This window comes from Molossus molossus, unplaced genomic scaffold (assembly GCF_014108415.1).
Source record: "Molossus molossus isolate mMolMol1 unplaced genomic scaffold, mMolMol1.p scaffold_m16_p_2, whole genome shotgun sequence".
Classification (NCBI taxonomy): Eukaryota; Metazoa; Chordata; class Mammalia; order Chiroptera; family Molossidae; genus Molossus; species Molossus molossus.
The window spans coordinates 64496188-64509137 of record NW_023425355.1 but is presented as its reverse complement, the minus strand read 5'-3'; positions in this window follow the sequence as shown (position 1 = coordinate 64509137).

The window sequence follows — 12950 nt, the reverse complement described above, 5'->3', positions numbered from 1 at the left end:
TAGATTCCAGAATGATAGTTCGGGGAGCACAGTAGATTTTAAGTACAACAACCATTTAAGTACTGTAATTTACTTTTTAAAGACATTTGAAGATTCTGGAAATGTTCTAAGTGCCCAAAGCAAATGAAAAAATATTTAAGCAAAAAAAAAAAAAAAAATCACCTAAATTTCAATGAGAATAATGACAGTGGCATTTGAACCTTGACATGTTTATATCACCACCACTATCATTTCAGTGTGATGAAAACTACTCCAGGTATCTGCAGTCAAGATGATGGACTCCCCCTCCACCTACCTCCTAATCTAGGACCACAATTTTATTCTGGGAAGGGCTGATCACCAGTATCACTTATTTCCCTAAACTCCATATCCATTAATTCTATTCTGGGTAGTCAAAGTGGCCCAGTATTTCTTTTCCCACTTAGTCCCTTCTCATAGGATGAATGCTCTATTCCAAGCATAGCAGGACAAAAATATTCTACCCTGAAACAGAGCTGACCCAACTTTCTAGAAGGGCAGTGCCTAAAAGGGTTAAATAGAGAAGATCAGGTCCCTTTCTGCTTCAGGCCTATAGTTTTGCTTCTAGAGCTGAGATGTCACTCAAGGAGAAGCATGCTGCTGTCCCTACCTTCTGTTCCCTTGCATTGTCACATACATTCTTCCCAGGAATAAAAGGTAGACATAAAAAGCAAAAGCTCCATAGATTACACTGAGAAAACTGACTTTATTTTTATAAGTATTATTTTTTTAATTCTTACCTGAGGATACTTTTCTATTTATCTTTAGCTAGAGTGGGAAGGAGGGAGGGAGGAAGGGAGGGAGGGAGAGAGAGAGAGAGAGAGAGAGAGAGAGAGAGAGAGAGAGAGAGATGTGAAAGAGGCACATCTACTGGTTGCATCTTGCACAAGCCCGACCAGGGCCTGGGATGGACCAGGGCTGGGGATGAACCACAACTGAGGTATGTGTTCTTGACTGGAAACAAACCCAGGTCTCTTTGGTCCTCAGGCCAACACTCTAAACACTGAACCAAACTGGCCAGGACATGAAACCGACTTTATTTTTAAAAGAATATGGAGAAGTTTAAGCCCAAAGGCATTGTTGAAAACAATCTAATTTTACTGGTGACCAATTAAGATAACACTTGATACTTAAAACAACAACCTAAAGGGTAGACCAGCTAGAACTTTATGAAAAAGAGCCAGGGAATGATACATCTAAGAAAACCCATTCTTAATTTTTATAGCAATTGAGATTAGGTGTGGGTTTTAATAAATGTTCTTTTTCAGATTGAGTAACGTCGCTTCTATACTTTGCTTTTTGACAGTTTTTCTTACAAAAAGTGTTGAATTTTGTCAAATGTTCTTTCAGAAACTATTGGCATGGTAATGTGGTTTGATCCTTAATTCAATGAATATGCCATATTAGATTGATTGATTTTTATCTATTATGAAAACCTAGAATTCCTGGAATAAATCCCACTTGATCACGATGTAAAATCCTTTCTATATTTTACTGGATTTGATTTTCCACTATTTTGTTGAGGATTTTTTAAATCTACATTCATAAGGAGTATGGTTTACCCCAGTAAGCGGCTCTTCTCCCTGCACCTTGGGGAGGTCCCACTATTTTGGAACATTCCGGGTCTTCCCTGGGAGGAGGCAGTGGGAGTGGCTAGGACCCAGCAACCTGAGCCCACCAGTGCACCTGGCACCATCAGACCAGTGGACACGCTGTGTCAACACAGACCAGTGCACAGTAGTGGAGCTGCCAAGGTGCCAGTTGCAAAAACCATAAATGGCCAGGAGCCCAGCACCATCTTCCACAGTAGCAGCCTGATCAGAGTCGAGATATACCCACATCAACAAAGGCTGGGGAACAGACATCCATCCCCAGGCAACAGAACCACAGACCAGCAGCTGAGACACATCCCCCAAAACTACAACAAAGTCTGAGCAGGAGTTGAGCCCCATGGAGCAGCAGCACTCTCCAGTCGCCAACGGCAACATCTAAGCCTCCACAGAGGCCTGTGCAACCCAGCAGCCCACAAGTACTGTGGGAAGCCCAAGAGGGACCTGTGCCATCCAGCTGCCCACAGGACCTGGGGATGCTAGGGCACCAGAGAGGCCTGTGCAACCCAGCTGTCCACAAGATAGGCCTAGAGCTGAGTCTCCAAAGGGACTGTGTGATCCAGCTGCCCACAAAATAGGCATAGAGCCAAGTCTCCAAATGGACTTGCGATCCAGGTCTCCCAAAACCTGCGAGGTGCTGAGGCCCCAGAGAGTCCTGTGCAATCAAGCTGTCCACAAGATAGGCTTAGAGCTGGGTCTCCAAGTGGACTGTGCTATCCAGCTGTTCGTGGGACCTGTGTGGAACTGGGGCACCAGAGTGGCCTGTGCAACCCAGCTGCGCACAAGATAGGTGTAGAGCTGGGTCACCAAAGGGACTATGAAATCTAGTTACCCACAGGACCTGCAAGGTACTGAGGCACCAAAGAGGTCTGTGTGACTCAGCTGCCCACAAGATAGGCATACAGCCCGGTCTCCAAAAAAACTGTGCAATCCAGCTGCCCACAGTACAGGCAAGGAGCATGGCTCCAACAGGGCCTGAGATATACAGCTACAGGTGGCACCAGCGACCAGCTGGGAACACAGCTCCAGAGGGGCCCACGTGATCCAGCAGCAGAACCTACTAGGACACACCAATACCAGCCCCCAGAAGTCAGACCTCCAGGATCCATAGCAGGCAAGAAGCGACACACAACGTAAAAGTCTGGAAGGCACAGTAGCCTTGTTTGATATACAATGGGCTGCATACACATCCAAACATCCATCAGCAGGTCTAGAGCTACCAGACAGCTAAAATGAGGAGACAAAGAAACACCCCAAAAAAAGAAAAATAAGAATCATCAGAAAAACAACTACAAAAAATTGAAGACAGCAACTTGTGAGATAAAGAATTAAAAGCAATGATTTTAAAGGTGTTCAAACAATTTGGTGAGAACTACAAGCAACTTAAGAATTATGAAGAGTTTATTGGGAACTACTTCAGCTTAAAGAAAGAGGTAGAAGCCATGCATAAAAATAAAGAGGAAATAAAAAATGACACAGGTGGTATGAAAAATAACTTAGAAGGGTTCAATAGTAGATTAGAAGAAGCTGAGACCGAATCAGCGACTTAGAAGACAAGGTAGAGAAAGACACCCAAATAAAGCAGCAAATGGTGGCTTTTGCAACCGGCACCTTAGCAGCTCCACTACTGTGCACTGGTCTGTATTGACACAGAGGATCCACTGGTCCGATGGTGCCAGGTATGCTGGTGGGCTCAGGTTGCTGGGCACGAGGAATAACTCCACCTTAAAGTCAGTCACTAATGCCCCCTGAGACTGCCCAGACCATAGTCTTGACTTCTGCTGCAACTTCCTCAGCAAAGGTTAAGAAGCAGAGTGGGCAAGTGGGATTCCACAGATGGGGTGAGCTGTATACCTGAGAGTGGACTGTTTGCCTTTTCCCAGGTTGTTGCTGCTGGGGAGGGTTTATGCCTCTCTGGAGAAATGGCTGCTGTGATATGGGGGTGGTACTGACTGCACTTAGGTCTCTAAGCTGCTGCTCCTCTAAGTCTCCCCCAATTCCTCCCACCTAGAATCTCTTCAGGTGGTTTCTGCCCTTCCTGGTTAAAAGTCTTCTCCCCAGCTAGTCTTCAGTTGGTAATTCAGGATGAAGCTTCCCGGATTTAGTTTTATTGTCAGTTTCGTTTGGGGATGTGCAAGAAGGATCCACCTACTATGCTGTCATTGTAAGAAGAAAAAAACTAAAAATTATTCTTTGAACAAAAATAATAACAATGTATTATGAGGTTTATTTGATTTAAGAAGTAAACTACATGACATTTGCACAAAAGTCAACAAGGGGAAGTGGTAGTATACTATTTTAAAATTATTATACTGTGTAAGACTAAAATTTTAATATGGTTCCCAGAATTCTTACTCTCTGCTATTATGTCCTGTATAAACCCCTAACAGTGCATGTGGGTAGAATATTCTAGCCAATAGAATATAGCAAGGGTAATGAAATAAAATGTATTTTGTTAAGTCATGTCATATGAAAAACATGAAGGATTCCTCCTCTCATTATTACATTGTGTTATAAAAGACTCTGTCTTAGAAAATTGGTATCCTGTTTGCCTCGAAGAAACAGATATCTTATGAACTGCTTATGGACATAATCACATGGTAATAAACTTAAGGTGGCCTCTAGGATGTCAGGGCTATGTCCAACTGACAGCCAATAAAAAAGCAAATGTCCTTAGTCATACAGGTGCAAAGAAATAAATTCTTCCTGAGGCCCTCCCATAAAAAAGGACCAGTTAGAAATCATGAATACACAGTTAGAATTGAAGGAGGCATTAACTGAAATGAAGAATAATTTACACAGCTTCAATAATAGAGTATGTAAATCCAAGGAGCAAACCATTGATTTGGAATATAAGGAAGCAAAAAATCCCCAATCAGAACAGCAAAAAGAAAAAAGAATCCAAAAAAATGAGGATAGTGTAAGGAGCCTCTGGGAAAACTTCAAGCGTGCCAACATTCGCATCTTGGGGGTGCCCGAAGGAGAAGAGAGAGAACAAGAAATCAAAAACCTGTTTGAAACAATAATGGCAGAAAACTTTCCTAACTTGGTGAAGGAAGCACAGAGTCCCAAACAAGATGAACCCCAAGAGGCCCACACCAAGACACATCATCATCAAAATGCAAAAGGTTCAAGACAAAAAGAGAATCTTAAAAGCAGCAAGAGAAAGGCAGCTAGTTACCTACAAGGGAGTCCCCATTAGGCTGTCAGCTGATTTCTCAAAAGAAACTTTGCAGGCCAGAAGGGAGTGGCAAGAAATATTCAGAGTGATGAAAACCAAGAACCTACAACCAAGATTACTCTATCCTGCAAAGCTGTCATTTAGAATCGATGGACATATAAAAACTTTCCCAGACAAGAAAAAGTTAGAGGAGTTCATCACTACCAAACCGTTATTATATGAAATGATGAAGGGTCTTTTTGAAGAAAAAGATAAAATGTATGAACAAACAAAATGGCAATGAATACATATCTATCAACAATGGAATCTACAAACAAAATGAACAGGAAGAACAGAAATATTCTCATAGATACAGAGAACATTTTGTTGGTTGCCAGTTGGGAAGGGGGTTGGGGGAATGGATGAAAAAGGTGAAGGGATTAAGAAGCACAAATTCATTGCTAGACTGACAAACCTCAAAGGGAAAGGGGTTGGGGGGTGGGAAGAAATAAACCAAAGAACTTATATGTATAACCAATGGACACAGACAATAGTGTGGGAAAAGGTGGGAGGGGGGCTGGAGTAGGGAGGAGGGGGTCAATGGGGGAAAAATGTGGAACATCTGTAATACATTTTACATCCAACAATAAAGATTTGAAAAAAAAAGAAATAAATTCTTCCAATAAACTCACTTATTTTGAAAGCATATTCTTCCCTAGTTGATTCTTTTGATGAGAATGTAATTCAGCCAATTCCTTGATCTTATCATTATGAGACACAGAGCAGATGACCCAGCTAAGTCTTGCCCAGATTTCTGACTCATAAATACTTGAGATAATAAATTTGAGTTGTTTTATAGTGCTGCACTATTAATTGTAGCCAGTGTAATAAACCAAGAAAAATAAATGACATTTAGACTCTGAAGGAATAAAAATTATATTCATAGATTTCATAATCATCAGTGTAGGAAATCCAATGGATTTTATAAAACAAAATTACTGCAATTAGTAATATACAAGTTCATCTTAGGTTTATCTCTTCCCGTTCCCCTCCCCCATTTCCTCTGAGGTTTGTCAGTCTGTTCCCTGCTTCCATGTCTCTAGATCTATTTTGTCCATCAGTTTATTTTGTTCATTAGATTCCACGTATAAGTGAGATTGTGTGATACTTGTATTTTTTTGGCTTATTTCACTTACCATAATACTCTCCAGGTCTGCACTTTCCTTTTAACTCTTACCCTAGGACCTGCTTATAGAGAAGTAGTGAGAGAGAGAGAGAGAGAAACATCAATGTGAGAGAGAGAAATACTGATTAGTTAACTTCCGTGTGTGCTCCAACTAGGAATCCAACTGGCAACCCAGGTATGTGCCCTGACGTGGAATCAAATTGGCAAACTTTTGGTACAGAGGATGATGCTCAGCCAACGAAGTCACTCTGGCTGGGCATCTCTGCTCATTTTTTAATTGAATTATTTTTACTCTTAAATTGGATGAGTGCAAATTAACCCCTTATCTGATGCATCATTGGCAGTTATGCTCTCCCATATAATGGGATCCCTTTCCATTTTGATGGTAATTTCTTTTGCAGTGCAGAAGTTCTCAATTTGATGTAGTCCCATGTGTTCATTTTTTCCTTTGTTTCTGTTGCCTTAGGTGTTGTATCAGTGAAAATTCTGCTGCGTATGATGTCTGAGATTTTGTTGCTTACATTTTCTTTTAGAATTTTTATGGATTAACGGGATACATTTAAGTCTTTTATCCATTTTGAGTTTATTCTTGTGTATGGTGTAAGTTGGTGTTCTAGCTTCATTATTTTTTTTTTATTTTTTTTTTTTGCTGGTAGCTGTCCAATTTTCACCACACCATGTATTGAAGAGACTGTCTTGACTCCACTGTATGCTTTTGCAACTTTTGTCAAATATTAATTGGGCATATTGTCTTGGGTCCATTTCTGGGTTCTCTATTCTGTTCCATTGATCTATCTGCCTGTTCTTGTGCCAGTACCAGGCTGTATTCATTACAGTGGCTTTGTAGTATAACCTGAAATCTGGTAATGTTTTCCCTTCTACTTTGTTCTTCTTTTTCAAGATTGCTGTGGCTCTTCGGAATTATATTTGGTTCCATATGAACTTTTGGAGTGTTTGATCTAGTTCTGTGAAGTATGTAGTTGGTATTTTGACCGGGATTGCATTGGATTTAGAGAATGTTTTGGGTAGTATGGACATTTTACTAATGTAAATTATTCCAATCCATGAACAAGGTATATGCTTCCACTTTTTTATATCCTCCTCTATTTATTTTTTCAGTGAACTGTAATTTTCTGTGAAAAAGTCCTTTACTTCTGCACAGCAAAAGAAACAACCACCAAAATGGAAAGGCAACCCACTGTATGGGAGAGCATCTTTGACAATGATATATCAGATAAGGGGTTAATTTCCAAAATATATAGAGTGCTCATACAACTCAACAAAAGGAAGACAAAGAATCCAATTAAATAATAGGCAGAAAACTTAAATAGACACCTCTCCAAACAGAACATACAAATGGCCAAGACACATATGAAGAAATGTTCAACATCATCAATCATCATAGAAATGCAAATTAAAACAACAATGAGGTATCACCTCACACCTGACAGAAAGGCCACCATCAACAAATCATCAAACAAAAAGTGTTGGCAAAGTTGTGGAGAAAAGGGGACTCTAGTACACTGCTGGTGGAAATGCATACTGATAAAGCCACTGTAGAAAACATTATGGTGTTACCTCAAAAAGTTAAAAATTGAACTGCCATTTGACCCAGTGATCCCACTTCTAGAAATATACCCTAACAAACCTGAAACACCAATCAGAAAAAAAATATATGTACCACTATATTCGTAGCAGTACTATTTACAATAGCTAAGATCTGGAAACAATGCAAGTGTCCATCAGTAGATGAGTGTATTAAAAAACTGTAGTACATGTACACAATGGAATACTATGCAGCTGTAAGAAAGAAAGATTTCTTATTCTTTGAGATGGCATGGAAGGACCTGGGGAGTATTATGCTAAGTGAAACAAGCCAAGCAGAGAAGGACAAAAATCACATGATCTCACTTATTTGTGGAATATAATGAACTAAACAAACTGCTGAACAAAATAACCCAGAGACATGGAGGTGGGGTACAGACTGACAAGCCTCAGAGGAGGGGGTGGCTGTGGGGGAAGAGATAAACCACAGAACTTACATGCATGTATGCATGACCAATGAACACAGACAACAAAGCTGGGGATGAGGTGGAGGGGAAGGGAAGGAGGTTGTCAATGGGGAAAAAATGAGAAACATCTGTCACAAAAACAAATTAGTAAATAAAAAAATGTTGTATGAGTGCATTATACAGTTTAAAAATTAACTTTATATCAGATATATGGTTTGGAAATATTTTATCTATTTTGGTAGGTTGCCTTTTTGTTTTTCTAATTGTTTCTGTTGTTATGTCAAAGCTTTTTAGTTTGATATAATCCAAATGTTTACTTTTACTGTCATATAAAACAAATTGTTATCAAGACCAATGTTGAGGAGCATTTTTCCTGTTTGCTTCTAGTAGTTTAATATTTTACGTTTAAGTATCTAATCTATTTCAAGTATATTTCTGTGAATGGCATAAAGTAGGGGTCTAATATTATTCTTTTGATTAAGTTTATTCAGTTTTCCCAATGCCATTTATTGAAGGAGCTACCCTTTTCCCATTGAGTATTATTTGCTTTCTTGTCACTTACCAGTTGACTATATATGTAGAAATTTATTTTCTTGGCTCTACTCTGTCCCATTGGTCTATGGGTCCATTTTTATGCCACTACCATACTGTTTTTATAGCTTTAACGTTGTAATATAGTTTGCAATTAGAAATGATAATGACTCCAGCTTTATTCTTCTTTCTGAAGATTGATTTGGCAATTTGAGGTCTTTTGTGGTTGTATACACATTTTAAGATATTTTTCTTTTCCTTTGAAAATGTCGTTAGAATATTAATGAGGACTACTCTGAATCTATAGGTATCTTTGGATAGTATAGCATCTTTAAAATATTAATTTTTTTGATCCATGAATATGGGATATATTTTCTTAAATGTGTGTCTTCTTTAAATTCTTTCATCAAAATCTTGTAGTTTTCAGGGAACAGATCTTTAACTTTCTTGGTTAGATTTATATTTAAATATTTTATTGTTTTTGATGCTGTTGTTAATGAGATTTTTTTTCAGTTATTTCAATTTTATTTATTATTATTTTTTTAATTTTATTTTTGTTACAGATGTTTCTCCTTTTTTACCCCATTGACACCCTCCCCCCATTCCCCCTACCCTGTCCCCAGCTTTGTTGTCCATGTTCATTGGTTATGCATACATGCATATAAGTTCTGTGCTTTATCTCTTCCCCCTCCCTTCACCCCCTCTTCTGAGGGTTGTCAGTCTGTACCCTACTTCTGTGTTTCTGGGTCTACCCTATTCCTCAGACTGTTATATTCCTTATATTCCATATATACGTGAGATCATGTGGTATTTGTCTTTTTCTGCTTGGCTTCTTTCACTTAGGATAATACTTTCCAGGTCCCTCCATGTCATCTCAAAGGATAAGAGATCTTTCTTTCTTACAGCTGCATAGTACTCCATTAAGTATATGTACCACAGCTTTTTTATCCATTTGTCTACTGATGGATACTTGGGCTATTTCCAGATCATAGCTATTGTAAATAGTGCTGCTATGAACATGGGGGTACATATATTCTTTCTGATTGGTGTTTCATGCTTCTTAGGGTGTATTCCTAGAAGCAGGATCATTGGGTCAAATGGAAGTTCAATTTTTAATTTTTTGAGGTAACACCATATTGTTTTCTATAGTGGCCGCACCAGTCTGCATTTCCACTAGCAGTGCACTAGAGTCCCCTCTTCTCCAGACCCTGGCCAACACTTGTTGTTTGATGATTTGTTGATGGCGGCCATTCTGACAGGTGTGAGGTGATACCTCATTGTTGTTTTAATTTGCACCTCTCTGATGACTACTGATGTTGAACATTTCTTCATATGTCTCTTGGCCATTTGTATGTCCTGTTTAGAGAGGTGTCTATTCAGCTCCTCTACCCATTTTTTTAATTGGGTTCTTTGTCTTCCTTTTGTTGAGTTGTATGAGTACTCTATATATTTTGTAAATTAACCCTTATCTGTTGTATCATTGGCAATGATGTTCTCCCATACAGTCGGTTGCCTTTCCATTTTGATGGTTGTTTCTTTTGCTGTTCAGAAGCTTTTTAGTTTGATGTAGTCCCATGTGTTCATTTTTTCCTTTGTTTCTGTTTCCTTAGGTGATGTATCAGTGAAAATTCTGCTCCGTATGATGTCTGAAATTTTGTTGCCTACATTTTCTTCTAGAATTTTTATGGATTCACGGGTCACATTTAAGTCTTTTATCCATTTTGAGTTTATTTTTGTGTATGGTGTAAGTTGATGGTCTAGTTTCATTTTTTTGCATGGAGCTGTCCAATTTTTCCAACACCATTTATTAAAGAGGCTGTCTTTACTCCATATAGAAACACAAATAATTTCTGTATGTTGATTTGTTCTATCCTACAACTTCATTGAATTTGTTGATTAATTCCGACAGTTTTCTGTGAAGTCTTTAAAAATTTCACTATATATAACCATATCAGCTTCCAGTCATGATGGCAAAGTAGGTAAATGTGATACTCACTTCCTCCCAAAACCACATCAAAAAAAAAAGAAAGAAAGAAAAACTTTATTCAGAACTGCCTGAAATCTAGATGACCAATACTCCTATAACTAAGGATATAATAAAGAAGCCACATCAGACTGGTTTGAGGGGAGAAGATGGTCAAAGACACACATGTGGTAGTTAAAAAATCAGAAGTGTGAAAGATATATTATCTATGGAGGGCCCCCTAAGGAACAAGGGGACCCAGCCCCACACCAAACCCCTCAACCCAGGTTTCCAGCATCAGTTATAGAAGTCCTCATATCTTCTGGCAATGAAAACCAGTGGGAATTGTGGCTGAGTCAGTTGGAATCTGCTGGAATCCTCTTAAAGCGCTCACACAAACTTACTTGAACTCATTCACTCTGAGACCCAGTGTTGGAGCAGCAGCTTGAAAGACACCAGGAACATACCAAGGGAACTGAATTGTCTGGTATCATGATGAGGGCTAGAGGGGCATCTTTCTCCCAGACAGAAGTGTTAGCAGAGGTCATTGTTCCTTTTCTGAGCCCTCCCCGCACAAAACTGGCAAGAAGGTGTTACAACTGAGTCTCTATCAATCTGGCTAACATTGTTTTCCCAGGCCTGGTGATTCCCTGGGACCCCACCCCACCCAACTTGTGGGTCCACCCAAGCCATTTCCAGTTGCTTTTACATAGAAATAAATGGCCTGTCTAGGCCATGTATCAGACTTTCCTAAAATCTCTCGAACAAGCAGTGCCTGGTCTCTGCATGCTCATACTTCTTGATAAGTTGCCCCAACCCTGGCACTAATGGCAGCCAGCCTTAGTTATCAACTTGACCTCCCACAGGCACCTCTAAACACAGCAACAGTAGCAGCCATTTTAAGATCACTCTGTAGCTCATGCCAAGTGGCCCCAGGCTGCAGAACTACCATACCACCTCCAAAAGCAACATATTCAAGGGGTTGACTCATCTGGCACCAGAGTCCTGCTGAAGTGAATCCTGCTCCATGGATTTGGCCACAGCACAGAAGATCCCTTACAATGGTCACAGCCAGTGCTCACAGCTGATTGGCCTGGGCATAACCCCCTTCAGTTGACATGATAACAGAAATTAAGGCTTGACTACAACAGGAGAGTGCACACAGCCAACTCAAGGTGAACACCTGGATTGCCCAGCTAAGGTGACAGAAAAAGCTGCACCATTCAGCTCTACAGGACACCTAGTACATAAGGTCACTCTATTAAGACTGGGAGATATAGCAGCTCTACCTAAGACATAAAAACAAGCACAGGGAATCAGCCAAAATAAGGATAAAAGAAACATTTTCCAAATGTAACAACAGAAAAAACTTCAGAAAACATTTAAACAAAATGGAGACAAGCAATCTACCAGATCCATTGTTCAAAACACTGGCTGTAGGATGCTCAATGAAATCAGGGGAACGGGAGATTAACTTAGTGAGAACTTTGACAAAGAGATAGTAAACATAAAATCAGAAATAGAAAACATAAAGAGAAGCAGTTAGAAATGAAGAATACAATTACTGAAATAAAGAATACATTATAGAGAATCAATAGTAGAGTGAGTGAAGCATAGGATCAAATCAGGAATTTAAAAGAGAAGAAAGCAGAAAACACCCAATCAGAACAACAATAAAGAAAAAGGATTTAAAATAAAAATGAACATATTTTAAGGAGTCTCTGGGACAACTTCAAGCATACTAACATTGGCATTATAGCGGTGCTGTAAGGAGAAAAAACCGAGCAAGCAATTGAAAACCTATTATAAAAAAAACAGTGAAGAAAAACTTCCCTAATCTGGTGAAAGAAATAAACATACAAGTCCAGGAAGTACAGAGTCTCAAACAAGATAAACCCAAAGAGGCAGACACCAAGACACATCATAATTAAAATGCCAATGGTTAAAGACAATGAGAGAATCTCAAAAGGAGTAAGAGAAATGCAATTACTTACCTAAAAGGAAGCTCCCATAAAACCATCAAATGATTTCTTTACAAGAACTTTGCAGGCCAGAACAATTAGCATGAAATATTCAAAGTGATGAAAAGTAGGGACCTACAACCAACATTATGCTACCCAAAAAAGTTATCACTTAGTATCAAAGGACAGACAAAAAGCTTCCCAGACAAGAAAAAGCTAAAGGAGTTCATCACCACCAAACCAGTATTACAAGAAATGTTAAAGGGTCTTCTCTAAGAAGAATAAAGATAAAAATATGAAAAATCAAATGACAATAAATATCTATTAACAATTACTTTAAATGAAATGAATTAAATGTTCCAATTAAATCAAACACAGTGGTTGAATGGATAACAAAATAAGACCCTTACCTATGCTACCTACAAGAGATTCACTTCAAATTGAAAGACAAACACAGACTGAAAGTAAAGAAATAAATAAATAATTTTCAAAAAATGCAACAAAATAAA